At 35.7% G+C, this 15,223-nt stretch overlaps 1 protein-coding gene and 1 pseudogene across 3 annotated transcripts in view; one reads left to right on the top strand and one right to left on the bottom strand.

Annotated features, from left to right (window-relative positions):
* The window catches only part of VMP1 (vacuole membrane protein 1), a 134,067-nt gene that overhangs the window by 80,677 nt on the left and 38,167 nt on the right, over positions 1-15,223 (top strand). The gene's annotated exons all lie outside the window — the stretch shown is intronic.
* Positions 964-8,773, bottom strand: LOC136793224 (small ribosomal subunit protein eS1-like; annotated as a pseudogene).

The following is a 15,223-nucleotide window of genomic DNA, read 5'->3' as shown; positions in this document are numbered from 1 at the left end:
GGGAGAAAAAAAGATTATTAATGCATTTATTTGAATTCTGATTCTTTATGGTACCTACTTTATTTTTGTGACTACAGTATTGAGATTGGGCAGTATTTTTCCACTAAGCTGACTTCCTTTTGCTCTTGGCTTTCTATCATGTTTTTACTAGATGTCTGTGGGAGGTAGACATGAATGAATGTAGCTTCCTATGACCTTGAACAATTCTAGCATCATTTATAAGAGTTACGTCTAGAGAGCTGTTATGTGCTTTGTGGACTGTTTCATGCAAGGTTTAATTATTCCCTTTATGATCTTTTTCTTCTTTGTTCCTGATTTCTGTTAATGATATCACTGTCCTCATAATCACTTGGAGTCAAAATTTGAATCATCTGACTCCCTCCTCACTTCACATATCCAGTTATTCTTCAAGCCTGTTGATTCTACCTCCACGGTATCTTCAAATTTGTCCTCTCTTTTCCCTTCCCACTGCTGGTTCATGCCTTTATCACTTCTCCACTGAACATTTATAGTGACTTCCTAATAGGTCTCCTCTTTACTAGCCCTTTTTTCCCCCCAATCTATTTCCACAGAAAGCAACAAAAAACAATTTTCTGAAAAATACCTCTGGTCATGGAACTTTGCTGCTCAAAAATCTTCCCAGTCCCTGGAAATTGTCTCTTCCTTTATCTTTCTTGTGTCACTTACCACTTTCTACCTTCTTTTAGAACTGTGGGCTTTTCTTAATCTTACCCAGGAGTTTGTAAGCTCCTTGAGAGGAGGCCACAAAAATATTTGTAGTTTTGGCTGCGCCGGCATGGTCTTGCACATACTACTCACGCAGTAGATACTTTGAATGAACTAAGAAATATCAGTGAAGAGAGAAAATGTACCATTACATGAAACATGTTCACTTAATAGTCAGTCTTTTTTATTAACATCACAAATAAGATTTTTTATTTGTCACCCTTACAGGTCTGAATTTTAAACAGTTTTTTGGACTGGTGGCTCATATCCATCAGCTTGTTCAAGTTTAGTACCTGTCTCATCCCCAGTAGCTTTTCCAGAACTACTGCCTTCATCATGAAACATGAGCTTTCCCATTTCAGACTTGGGGTTTACTTTTTTAACAGAGACATCATAGAGCAGATAAATAGATTGGCAAGCCTTTTTCCATGTCTTTTCCAATGCTGTCTGGAATCAGTTTTTTGACAGTTTCTTTCAAGTCATCTTCTTCTGGTTTTGACAGACCTGTTGGTGCTAACAGTGAGGTTTTCTGAATCTGATTGTTGCATTTTTAATAAAAACAGCACTGGATAGATGAAGTTAATAATCATTAGTAGTCTTGACATCAACATGAGCTTCAGTCATGGGCTGCCATTTTTTGACCGTGGAACACATTTTGTCATAAGCAAGATCCCTGCCACGGAAATTAGACAGTTTTTGCCCTGAACATCCTCAGTAATTAGCTTGAATTTTCTAAATGCAACTTCATCATTCTGCAGATCAGCAAGGCTCACTTCAAAACATGACCCTTGGGGCCATCCAATGTGATTTTGGTTCCTTGAGTTTTTGTGACCAGTTTTTCCTGTATTTTTATATTGAACATATCTGGTGCTTTCACATCATACCGATCTTTCTTAGAAAATGGATCAACCACTTTCCTCTAGGCTCCCTTTTTGCTGCCTTTTGTAAGGTGCTTATTCTTGCAGACTGCCGTGTTGCTCAGCCAAAAGGGAATATTCAGTCTTACTCCACTGCAAAATAAAATATAAAATACGGTGAACACAGAAATAATCTTACATAAAAAAGGTTGAACTGTTTTGCATCTTTGAGTTTAATAATCATCTGATTGTAAAGCACTACAGAATTTACAGAATCGTTCATTCAAAAAAAAATCATCAGAGCAAGGGTTGAAGATAATATAGTAGACATCATTAAGTTAAATGACTTATAATTTTGAATTCGCATTAAATAAAATAGTGCTTGTAAAGTTCTGTACTTTAGAAAAAAATAAAGGTTATTGTGGTGACTTGTTTATTCTATAAGCTATATAACCAAAGAAAAAGGTAAATTAAAGACATGAGAAATAAAAGAGTTTGAAAAAATAAAGTAACTTATTTGCTTGATGTACCCTAAAAGATTAGGTCAGCCACTATTATTGAAGTAATGGGGAACGGGAGCATGGGTGGTTGTATTTTTGTGTTTAAAACTTACACAATAGGGTAGGAATGTTGTACATATTTACTTAGAAGAATATGGTTTGAATAAGTTTGCTTTCCTAAACGACATCTGTCCAAGTGACCTAGCTGCTTGGATTCTTTTTCATAAAATATTAGGTTGCTGACTGTGAAAGTTACTATCACTTTAGAAAATTGAGAAATAAGTTAGAAATAAGAAATTTAAATTTCTTAGAACTTATCTTTTAAAATAATACAGTCTTTTCCTCCATATTTATAGTGGTTAGCTTTTCTTTCTATTGGGTATAATTCATGAGTCTGTACACCACCTTAGATTAACTAGTTCCTCAAAGGCTGTTTTATAATTTCTGGATTTAATTTTATTTTAAGGGAATGTTTCTTAGCTTCTGTTTAGGACAGCAGTATTTAAATTAATTAATACTTGCCATTTACACTTAGTCTGATTTATTAAAACTAAGTCCCCAAGTTAAGTTTAAATACTAATATCTTTTACTAGCTTGTATTAAATATATTTAAGGCTGAAAATACCTTTTTTGGAGGGGTTTAATAGGATCCATCTCCTATTCAGAAATTTCAAGTTATTTACATTATTTTATTAGTGAAAACACATAAGTGATGAACCAAAAAAAGTTCATCAGTTGTATGGGCTTCCCTGGTGGCGCAGTGGTTGAGAGTCCGCCTGCCGATGCAGGAGACACGGGTTCGTGCCCTGGTCCGGGAGGATCCCACATGCCGCGGAGCGGCTAAGCCCGTGAGCCATGGCCGCTGGGCCTGCGCGTCCGGAGACTGTGCTCCGCAGCGGGAGAGGCCGCAACAGTGAGAGGCCCGCATACCGCAAAAAAAAAAAAAAAAAAAAAAAAAAAAAAAGTTCATCAGTTGTAATGTCGGTTTTTTTTTTTTTTTAGAATACTGAGTAATATCTTTTTTTTAGTTGAAATATAGTTGATTTACAGTGTTTCAGGTGTACAGCAAAGTGATTCAGTTTTATGTGTATATATATATTCTTTTTCAGATTCTGTTCCATTGTAGGTGATTACAAGATATTGAATATAGTGTAGTTCTCATTCTTATGGCTAGTGCATTTTCTTTGTATGCAGAATAGATTACCCAGTGAACATCCCCCAAAGTACAAGGTGAGAGTACAAGGTTTGGGGGAGGGTTTTTGGCATTCTTTTGATAATGATAGAGTATATGTTTGATCATTTGAGTTTAGAGACAATGGGAAAGCATTTAATAATGATTATTTATACATTCACTAAAGTGCTTTAACCTTCCTTTGATGCTATTTTTTGTTAAGCACATTTTCCTATGAAGTGTTTGTAGTTGTACACACCATGTCAGTGCCTGCTGGTTTTTCCTCCTGTGAAGTATCTGTTCTTTTATATACAGAGATTTATGAAAGAGTTCATGGCGTGGATGATCAGAAACCCAACAGGTCTCATTTTCATATAATTTAGTGCCAGTTGAACACTGGGTGCTGGGTGTTGCTGGGACCTGTTTTTGACTCTGTTGAACCTTTACTGGCTGTGGTTTGTCTGGCCATCACATGACTTCTCTGAAAATTCCCCCTCCCCTTCATTTCCAGTAAACTGTTTGAGTAGGAGTGAGTCAGAGTGAAACCAGCTTCCCTGTAACCACAGGGCTTGTTAAAGAATTTGTCAACGTGGACTCTAGAGGGTTTGCATTAAGCTTTGCAGTAACTGCTATGGTTTGTGTTGCCTCAGGAGTTCCACAGAACAGCTTCCTGTTCTCAAGATCTCTTGCTTGTTTGCAAAGGGTTAAACCGATCAACTTTACCATAATGAACATTAGAGACACATGTTAAACACATTTATTTATCACTTAAAGGCTGTGTCAAAGCTACCAAGGCTTATTGTAGTTTCTCTTTTCAGAATCAACCAACCACACCCAACAATGTTAAGTTTTTGAAAAGGCAGGCCTGCTAGATCTTCTTTCAGAGCTGGCTCATAATTTTACCACAAAGTACCATCAAGATTAAGCAATTTTAAGTGGTCTCTTTTGAAGGATTCTGTTGCAAGATATTGCGTCTACTAGCACAGTTAGCTTTTTGTACACAAAGGTCACTTACTTGCATTTGGTTCAACAAGAAAAGGTAGCACTTAAAATAGTTCTGTAGTTGTAGTTTCTAAGCACACTTAGCATGAATTATGGTGGAATTCTTAATACCTCATTTTATTTGCTTTCTCAGGAAGATTTCACTTTATTTTGAATTCTTCTCTTGCCCCTCCACTCCCAGACTTTTAATCTTTCTTCTTTTCTGACTCTTCTCATTTTCTTTAACCCATTCTTATAGTAGTATTAACAGGAAAGAGAGTTGCAATTTGATTCAAACTGCCAAATGAATGGCCACTGGGAAACTTGTCGGCTCATTGTGCATTCCTGAACCTGTTTATTTTTACACGTTCATTTCTGTATTTAACCATGTCATCTTGGCCAGACTTTTATTTAAAAAATAAATTTAAAGAATACATTTAAACTTAATCTTCTAAAAATCATTTTTATTCTGCTTACCTTTTTTGTAACAAAATAAATTCAGGGAAAAGAACATGGTAGAAAATTTTGAGCTAATTATTCCTCACAGGAAAGAATACTACAGAATAATGGAAGTTTAAAATTGTTTATATTCTAACAATGCTCATGAACTCTCAATGATCAAATTAAAATAGAAGAGAAACATTAGTTTTGATGAAGAAGCATTCTGATTGAAATTAGATGATTTAAAAATGAAAATTAGAGGTTAATACAGTCGTTTACAAAGCTCAATAAGTAATGTTTAAGATTTTTCTTGTTAGTTTGCTTTAGACATTGGAGAAAAATATAGTTTTGTTTTATGTCTGCTTCGTTTTTCTCATTTGCATACCTGTTTACAGCTATGGGGTGGAGGTGATAAGCATTAGACAGGCATTAGGTTACCTTTGTTAAACTAATTTAAAGATTTTACTCAGGTTTGTGTTTCAAACACCTTTTGTAAAATGCCTTTAGAAAGGCCCCTTTCATTGAAACTTAGACCAACAGACTGTATGTATGCTGTGTTTTTGCTCGAGTTTGCAAATCAGTAACACACTAAATACACATCCACCCTCTGTTGTAACTGCTGAATGCTCCTAGGGATCCTGGCCTAAAATCAGAGTTAGTGCAAGACATGGACAGCAGAATAACTATTATGTTCATTTCCTATTACAAAAGGTGTTTTTGTTTCTAATTCGTGAAGGTTCTTGGTTTGTCATAACAGATATGTAGTTCTTTCTTGCTGAGTATTTAAGAAAATTTCTCTTGGTAGAGTGTTCTTCCCATTTTCCTGTCTTGGGCCTTACCATGTAATAAACATGACTATCGTGCTTTTAAACTAAAGGGCTATGTAGAGACACCAGGAAGTAGGCATGGTAATTAATACAGTGCTCCCCTCAAAAGTAGGCATGTACTCTAGACTTCCTTGTCCACTTTCCCTGATAAGGGTCTGTATCCATTAATTTATCAAAACTTGTAAAAATTTATTTTTACTACTTCTTGAGGTAAAGACTTCAGTAAGTTCATAGGCTGTTATTTAAAGCCATGCTTCCATTTGTTTGTTTTAAATTTGCCTCTTTCACGTTATGAAGGGAGCTACCCTCATTCAAGTATTGTAAGATTTTTTTTTTTTTTTTTTTGCGGTACGCGGGCCTCTCACTGTTGTGGCCTCTCCCGTTGCGGAGCACAGGCTCCGGACGCGCAGGCTCAGCCGCCATGGCTCACGGGCCCAGCCGCTCCATGGCATGTGGGATCTTCCCAGCCCGGGGCACGAACCCGTGTCCCCTGCATCGGCAGGCGGACTCTCAACCACTGCGCCACCAGGGAAGCCCTGTAAGATTATTTTTAAACACTTTTCCTTTCCTCTTTTCATAACTTTATAGATTTTAGTCAGTTACCTTTTCAGCCTTTCTTAAAAAAAATAATCATTTACTTTTTATATCTAATGATTAATTCGTGCTCCCCCCGTGGATCTTTATCTAATTCTTTTACATTTTTTCTGACATGAAGTTGTCAGAACTGCATATGATTTTTCAGGGACAACTACACTACTGTACTTGTGGTTTTTCAGATTTCTACAACCACAGTCCTGTTTGGCAATGCATTTTGCTGATGTTCTTAATAAATTGTTTACTTCAATAAACTGTTTACTTGGGAGACCACTCCCAGTTCCCTTTCTTTTGTTCATAACTGAAAACTTTTATAACCCATCGCTTTATCTATCAATCTGTCTATCTATCTATCTATCTATCTATCTATATATATATATATATATATATATATTTTTTTTTTTTTTTTTTAAGCCATGTTGCGTGGCTTGCAGGATCTTAGCTCCCTGACCAGGAATCGAACCCAGGTTCTCAGCAGTGTAAGCACAGTGTCCTAATCACTGGACTGCCAGGGAATTCCCCATCATTTTACATTTAAATAATTTTTCCCTAAATGTGTTATCTTACTGTTATCCACTTTGAAACTTACCTTCCACGTTTCCTTTTTCTCTCTCAAGTTTACATGATCTTTAAATTTATTGCCATGATTTTGGCACTTTATAATTTTAATTTCAGCTGTAGGTTTAGAACTTAAACTCTGTTCCTTTTTTCAGGACCATTTGTAAACTTGTTAAGTGGGATGATTGGGTCTATCTTAGGAAAGAATCCCACTATTTACATTTCTCATCATAGAGATGATCCCATTTATCTTTATCCTTTGTTTTCGGTCTCTTAAGTTTCCTGTCCCTGACAATTTTGTAAATTCTGTGCTGACCTAGTTTTCATAGCTTTGCATGTCTGAGTTCATCTCAACCATTTTTACTTTTTTCCCCCTTATTTTCATTCACAGTATTATGGTTCTGACGTACACAGTAGATTATCATATGCTTTTTGTTTAAATTCCAGTCTTAATCTGGAAATAAAAGTTATTCATTAGTTACTTACAACCAAAATACAATCAATTATAAATGCTAAAAATGAAGGGTGATTGGTTTTTTCCCCCCTAGCATCAACTAAGATTTGGTAAATACCCTTTCTTGTGAGACATGAGAAGATCACACGAGGAGATATTGGCTTCAGACAGGAAAAAGAGAGAGAAGAAAAGAAAAATGCATTACTTGTGTAATGTGTCATTTCTAATAAATCTTGCATACTCAGACATTTTCCCTGAGTGTCTAGAGCGCTGTTGTTCTTGGGCTACAGTGTTAGTCAGGTAGAGGCCAGGCAGGCACTGATAGTGGATGCCGGCTTGCCTGCCTTCGTAAGAATTACCATATGGTTTCTTTTCAACAGAAAGCTAAGCAGGGATAGAGAGAGGAAAAGGAAGCAGCAGATACTGGCTGGTTTTACTGCTGGTAACTTGGACTGTGAAAAGGAGGAAAAAACTCTATAGTTATCTGGATCTTCCAAAAATACTGCTCTACTTTTTATCTGAAAATGTTAACAAATGCTGACGGTCAGACCCTGAGAAAGTCTCCTGAAACCTTATTTCTTCCATCTCTTCTTTGCTCCTAGACTACCCAAGAGATATTTTATGTCTAATAGATGATTTGTGAGTTTTACGATTAGTAATCATGGTCAGGTGAGGTGACCATTATAGTTGTAAATAACTAAAGAATTTCCTCTTATTTCCTGGAGACAAGAATATGTTGATTAAGAACTAGCATTCATGTGTAGTAATCTCATCCATCTTTACCCTCTTGTCATGGAGTATTTGGTAAACTAATTGGTTGCACTGCAAGGCAGATTTAATAAATTTTCAATTCTTAATGCATTTCCTTCCTTTCCTCCTTCCTGCTTTATAGCCCTCTTCCTTCCTTGATATTAACATGTTGCTCCTCTCTTTTTGAAATTAGAAACAAAACAAAACAAAAGCCTCTCATCCCCTTGTGATATTGCCCTAGAACTGAGCTCACATAGTGTCTGACTAAGAATTCTGACAAGATATTTTATTTCATTGGTTCTCAGGGTGTTTTTCTTGATAGTAATATCAGTCTAAACAATTTTGTCCCATAATCAGTTTTGTCTCTTAATTATCATGGTGATAGATATTATTATCATCATTTTGCAGAAAAGGTGAAGAAACTGTGGCTCAGGGAAGTTTGAAAACAACAAAGTTGGTGCTCTATCATTGGATTTTGCAGTAAATCTGTAGAATTGGTGTTCTTATATTCTGTTTCTCTTTTTCATGCTTTCCTTTTCATTTTTTCAGTTTCCTTTTCAAAGTCTAGTAGGTTTCCTGAGTCATCTCTTTCCCCATCTCTACCAATTACAACCCACCCACCGTCCACATATACACACTAGATTATTTATTTATCTCTCAAGGGAAAAACCTTGCTGGAACAGTCTTCCTCTACATTCTTAGCCTGGCTTACTCCCTCACCTCCTTTAGGTTTTTAATTAAACGTCACCTTTTCTGTCAGGCCTTCTCCAAACATCCTATTTAAAGTTACAACTTGCCTGCCACCCCATTTTGTAGTTGTTGCCTCCTCCCATTAAACTGTAAGCTCCATGAGGATCCAGATTATCAGTTTGATTCAGTGTCGTATCCGCTGCTCCTATCATAGCATTTGGCATGTAGTCAACACTTGCTAAACGTTTATAGAATTAATGGTCAAACCACAATGTCCTCATCTTATATTCTTTATTACCATGCATGCATATACCATATTTATATTGTAGTTACCAGCTTTTTTGGGTTGAATTTAATTGCTTTTAAATAAGAATTTTGGTTCTAATTTTGTCTTCTAAAATTCTGTATGGGTAAAAACTATACGTAGTTTTCCCAAAACTCAGCACTTAAAGCTTTTCTTTTTCTCCTCTTTTCATGGTTGAATTTATTCAGTCTTCATATGTTTGAGTTATCAAAGCTACTAATTACCACAGACTCATTAGAACCATCTGTAGGAAAGTAAAAAGGTTTAGACTTTTTTTCAATTGAGATTTATTATCAACTGGCAACATGGAAGCAATATTAAGAGTAATTTGTGTTACAACCACTTTTGAAAAGTGTTTGGCACTGTCTATATAAACATACCCTACGATCTCACATTTCCATTTTGTAGATTTATACCTAGAAGAAAGATGCTCCAGAAGACTTGACAAGAGTAGTCATAGCAGCATTATTTGTAATAGCCCCAAACTAGAAACAACCCTAATGTCCACCAACAGTAGAATAAATAAATTGTGGTGTATTCATACAAAGGCAGCAAATTGATTATTGCCACGTGCAACAGCAGGAGTGAATCACATGGACATAATGTTGACCTACAGAAGCCAGAAATAAAAGAGGACCTACTGTATAATTCCATTTATACAAAGTTCAAAAATAGGCAAGCTACATTTATAGTAATAGAAGTCAATGATAGTGGTTATTTTGGGAGAAGTAATCACTGGTAGTGCCACCAGTGGGGTTTCTGGAGTTCTGGTAATGTTCTGTATATGGATCTTGGTGGTAGTTCACCATGTGAATACACATGGGTGTGTTCATTGTAAAATTTCACCAAGATGTATATTTTAGATTTATGTACATTACTGTGTATCTGCTGTACATCTAAAAAAAATAGTTTTACCACCCTCCCCCCAAAGTAAATTTGGTAAGAAATATACGAGTACATGTAGAAGTTCATTTAATTATATAGCTGATATAGCTGATATCTTTCTATTTAAGGCACAACTCTCTGAAATGTGTGTCACTCATGAACCTTTATTTTTTACTATACTCCATGTTACAGACTACATTGACTGTACTTAGGGCCTGTGCCTGTGTAACTGAAATAATGTTTTGTGAAACAGTATTTACTTGTATCACATGTACTGATCTCACATTTTTATTCCGTTCATTAAAAAGATGCTATTTGTGACCAACTAAATTTTCACAATATGCAGTCTAATAAAACCGCACTAAATAATAGAAATGTATGAATATGAACAGGAGCAAAATCTGAATTTTCAGATTTCTAGATAGATCAGGTTTTTAGTACTTATTAAATTTAGCTTGTTGCCGAAATAGATGGTTCTTACTGTTTCAAAAAATACACAGATCTTCTTTGTGTTCATTTTTAGACATGACTTCATAGATTTTTATTAATGTGTGATCTGATTTTTATATTTATATGTTTTATGTGTAATCCCCCCTTTTTCAAAGGGGAAAAGATGGTGTTTATGTTCTTCAATTTTATTTTTAATGTGTCAGAGAGAAGGAAACCATATCCCGTTTTTAGATAATGACAAAAGCAAGCAATAGCTAATTCTAGCTAGAAAATCCAATACTGTTTTATAATCATTATTTTTAACTTCCTAAAAAGTAGTGTACCGGATGGGATATGAAGAAGATAAAACAAATATTTACTCGTTACACATTGGAGTACACAGATTTCTCGTATTTGTTATTTAGAGTTTTGATTTTTGCCCCATCTGTGAACCATCTAAGGAACCATTAGTTCCTTATTGGTTTTTTTTTCCTTCTTTTTAACTGCTAAATCCTTATTTTTCTTAATTGAGATATAATTGACATCTAACATTGTATTAGTTTTAGGTGATTTGGCACATAATGATTTGATGTATGTATATACTGCAAAATTATTACCACAATAAGTTTAGTTAACATCCATCACCACATATTGTTACACATTATTTTTTCTTGTGATGACAACTTTTAAGATCTCTCTTAACAACTTTCAAATATACAGTACAGTCCTGTTAATGAGAATCACCATGCTGTACATTACATCCCCAGAACTTATTTATCTTTTAACTGGAAGTTTGTACCTTTTGACCACCTATGCCTGTATCACCCATCCTCCATCCATCTGCCTCTGGCAATCACCAACCTGGTTTTCTGTATGTATGATCTCAGGGGTTTTTAAGTGAGATCATATAGTATTTGTCTTTCTCTGACTTATTTGACTTAACATAGTGCCCTCTATATCTATCCATGTTATTGCAAATGGCAAGATTTCCTTCTTTTTTTATGACTGAATAATATTACAATGTGTGTCTTTCTATCTTTATGTATATATATATCCCACATTTTCTTTATCTCTTCATCCATCAATAGACACTTAGGTTGTTTCCATGTCTTAGCTATTGTAAATAATAATATTTCAATAAACCTTGGGGGGGGGTTGCAGATATTTTTTCAAGATAGTGATTTCATTTCTTTTGGACCAAAACCCAGAAGTGAAATTGTTGGGTCATATGGTACTTCTAATTTTAATTTTTCGAGTACCCTCCATATCGGCTGTACCCATTCCCACCAACAGTGCACGTCTTTTTCTTCTCATCTTTGCCAACACATGTTATCTCGCTCTTTTTTTTTTTTTTTTAATGTTTATTATTTATTTTTGGCTGCTTCGTGTCTTAATTGCGGTACACAGGATCTTCCATTGTGGTGCGCGGGCTCTTCGTTGCGGTGTGTGGGCTTCTCTCTAGTTGCGGCACTCAGGCTCCACAGTCCATGGCTTTGTAGTTGTGGCACGTGGGCTTAGTTGCCCCGCGGCATGTGGGATATTATTTCCCTGACCAGGGATTGAACACCTGCATCCCCTGCATTGAAGGTGGAATCGTAACCACTGGACCACCAGGGAAGTCCAAACACTTGTTATCTCTTGTCTGTTTTATGATAGTCATTCTGATAGTTGTGAGGTGATATCTTATTATGGTTTTGATTTCCCTGGTGATTAGTCTTGTTGAGCACCTTTTCATGTACCTGTTTGCCATATGTGCGTCTTTTTGGAAAGATATCTGTTCATATCCTCTACCTTTTTTTAAATCAGATTTTCTTTTCTATTGAATTGTGTGAGTTCCCTATATATTTTGGATATTAACCCCTTGTTAGATACATGGTTTGCAAAAATTTTCTCCCTGTTGTTACGTTGCATTTTCATGTTGTTGATGGTTTCCTTTGCTGTACAAAGCTTTTTAATTTGATGTAATCCTACTTGTTTATTTTTGGTTTTGTTGCCTTTGCTTTTGTGGCATATCCAAATCATTGCTAAGACCAAGGTCAAGGGGCTTACCCCCTGTGTTTTCTTCTAGGAGTTTTATGGCTTCAGATCATATGTTCTAGTGTTTAATCCATCTTGAATTGATTTTTGTGTGTGGTGTAAGATAGGGGTCCAGTTTGATTCTTTTGCATGTGCCTATCTAATTTTTTTCAACACCATTTATTGAAGAGACTATTCTTTCCCCATCGTATATTCTTGGCTCCTTTGTCATAAATTAATATTTCATATATGTGAGGGTTTATTTCTGGGCTCTCTATTCTTTTCCATTGATCTGTGTGTCAGTTTTTAAGCCAATATCATACTGTTTTGATTACTGTAGCTTTGTAATACAGTTTGGAATCAGAAAGCATGATGGCCCCAGCTTTGTTCATCTTTACTAAGATTGCTTTGGCTATTCTGGGTCTTCTCTCATTCTATACAGATTTGTTCTATTTCTGTGACAAATGCCATTGGACTTTTGTTTGAGATTGCATTGAACCTGTAGATTGCTTTGAGTAGTATGGACACTCGAACAGCATTCTTCCAACCCATGAGCATATAATGTCTTTCCATTTATTTGTTTTCCATTTATTTGTGTCTTCTTCAATTTCTTTCCTCAGTGTCTTATAGCTTTCAGTGTGCAGGTTTTTTACGTCCTTGGTTAAATGTATTCCTAGGTATTTTATTCTTTTTTGGTGCAATTGTAAATGCAAATGTTTTCTTAATTTCTCTTTCTGATAGTTCATTTATTAGTGTATAGAAACACAATAGGTTTTTTTTTTTTTTTTTTTTTGATTGCATTGGGTCTTCTTTGCTGCACACGGGCTTTCTCTCTAGTTGTGGCAAGCAGGGGCTACTCTTTGTTGTGGTGTGCGGGCTTCTCATCGTGGTGGCTTCTCTTTGTTGCGGAGCATGGGCTCTAGGCACGTGGGTTTCCGTAGCTGTGGCATGTGGGCTCTAGAGCACAGGCTCAGTAGTTGTGGCACACAGGCTTAGTTGCTCTGCAGCATGTGGGATCTTTCTGGAGCAGGGCTCAAACCCATGTCCCCTGTATTGGCAGGCGGATTCTTAACCACTGCACCAACAGGGAAGTCCCCACAATGGGTTTTTGTATATTGATTTTTTATTCTCCAACTTGACTGAATTAGTTGATTAGTTCTAACAGTTTTCTGGTGGAGTTTTTAGGATTTTCTGTATATAACATCATGTCATCTGCCAACAGAGATGGTTTTACTTTTTCATTTCCCATTTGAATAAAAATGATAAGAGAGTGAGCATCCTGTCTTAATCTTAGAGGAAAAGCTTTCAGTTTTCACAAGACTATGATATTAGCTGTGGGCTTGTCATATATGGCCTAATTCCCTCTGTACCCACTTTGTTGAGAATTTGTATGATGATTTTCTCTTTTTTTTGAGGATTTTTGCATCTGTGTTCATCAGGGATATTGGCCAATAATTTTCTTTACTTGTAGTGTCCTTGTCTGGTTTTGGTTTTGGGGTAATGCTGGCCTCTTAAAATGAATTTGCAAGTGATCCCTCCTCTTCAGTTTTTTGGAAGTTTGAGAAGAGTGGTGTTAGTTCTTTAAATATATGGTAGAATTCACTAGTGAAACCATCTGTTCCTGGACTTTTCTTTGTTGGGAGATTTTTGATTACTAATTCAATCTCCTTACTAGTAATTAGTCTGTTCAGATTTTCTATTTCTTCATGATTCAGTGTTGGTAGGTTGTAGGTTTCTAGAAATGTATCCATTTCTCTCGGTTGTTCAATTTTTCAGCATGTCATTGGTCATAATAGTCTCTTATGAATCTTTGTAGTTATATGGTGTCAGTTGTCATGTCTCCTCTTTCATTTTTTACTTTAGCCCCCTTTTTTCTTTGTGAGTCTAGCTAAAGTTTTGTCTAATTTATCTTTTCCAAAAATCATCTTAGTTTCATTGACTTCTTCCGTTGTTTTTCTAATCTATTTCATTTATTTCCACTATGATCATTGTTATTTCCGTCCTTCTACTAACTTTGGGCTTAGTTTGTGCTTTGTGTTCTAGTTCCTTGAGGTATAAAGTTAGGTTGTTTGAGATCTTGTTCTTAACGTATGCATTTATCACTGTGAATTTCCCTCTTAGAACTGCTTTTGCTGCATCCCTTAAGTTTTCCTATTTTGTGTTTCCAATTTTATTTGTCTCAAGATATTTTTTTAATTTCACTTTTGAGTTCCTTGACCCATTGGTTGTTCAATAGCATGTTGTTAAATCTTCACACATTTGTGAATTTTCCAATTTTTCTTCTTGAAATTGATTTTTAGTTTTATACCACTGTGGCCAGAAGAGATACTTGATATGATTTCAGTCTTCTTAAATTTATTAATGCTTGTCTTATGTTCTAATACATGGTCTGTCCTGGATAATGTTCCATGTGTGCTAAGGAAGAATGTATATTCTGATGCTTTTGGATGGAATGTTCTGTAAATGTCTGTTAAGTCCCACTAGTCTTATGTGTCATTTAAGTCCAATGTTTCCGTATTGATTTTCAGTCTGGATGATCTATCCATTGGTAAAAGTGGAGTATTGTATTGAAGTCTCCTACTATTATTGTATTGCTGTCTATTTCTCCTTTTAGATATGTTAATATTACTTTCTTATTTTGATATCTCTTAGTCCACTATAATCTTGTGGCTCTCATGGACACAAGTCCTGTTGACTTTCAAATCTAGATGTTTTGGGGGCCTATCTATCAGGTGGAAGTCTTAAAAGTTGGGTCATCAGGTGTGGGTTTGTGGGGAGCCAAGCCTTTCGCTCTACAGGAAGAAGATGGGAGTTGTGAGTTCAGTGTGTTCATGGGAGGAGGTGAGTTCAAGAGCTTCCTATGTTGGCATCCTGAATGAGAACTCTCTGATCTCGTGTTAAAAGTTCTAAATCTGTAAATTATTTCTAGAATAAAATTGCTTTCCTGAAATGTGTGTATATGATGTATTCTATTTGCACTATTATAGAATTCTACCCTAATTTCCAATTTAAATAGGAATTCCAGGGATCATCTCTGATT

The sequence above is a fragment of the Kogia breviceps genome, chromosome 19 (genome assembly GCF_026419965.1).
Source record: "Kogia breviceps isolate mKogBre1 chromosome 19, mKogBre1 haplotype 1, whole genome shotgun sequence".
Classification (NCBI taxonomy): Eukaryota; Metazoa; Chordata; class Mammalia; order Artiodactyla; family Physeteridae; genus Kogia; species Kogia breviceps.
The sequence above is the reverse complement of the archived record's forward strand: the minus strand, read 5'-3'. Positions and strand labels throughout refer to the sequence as shown.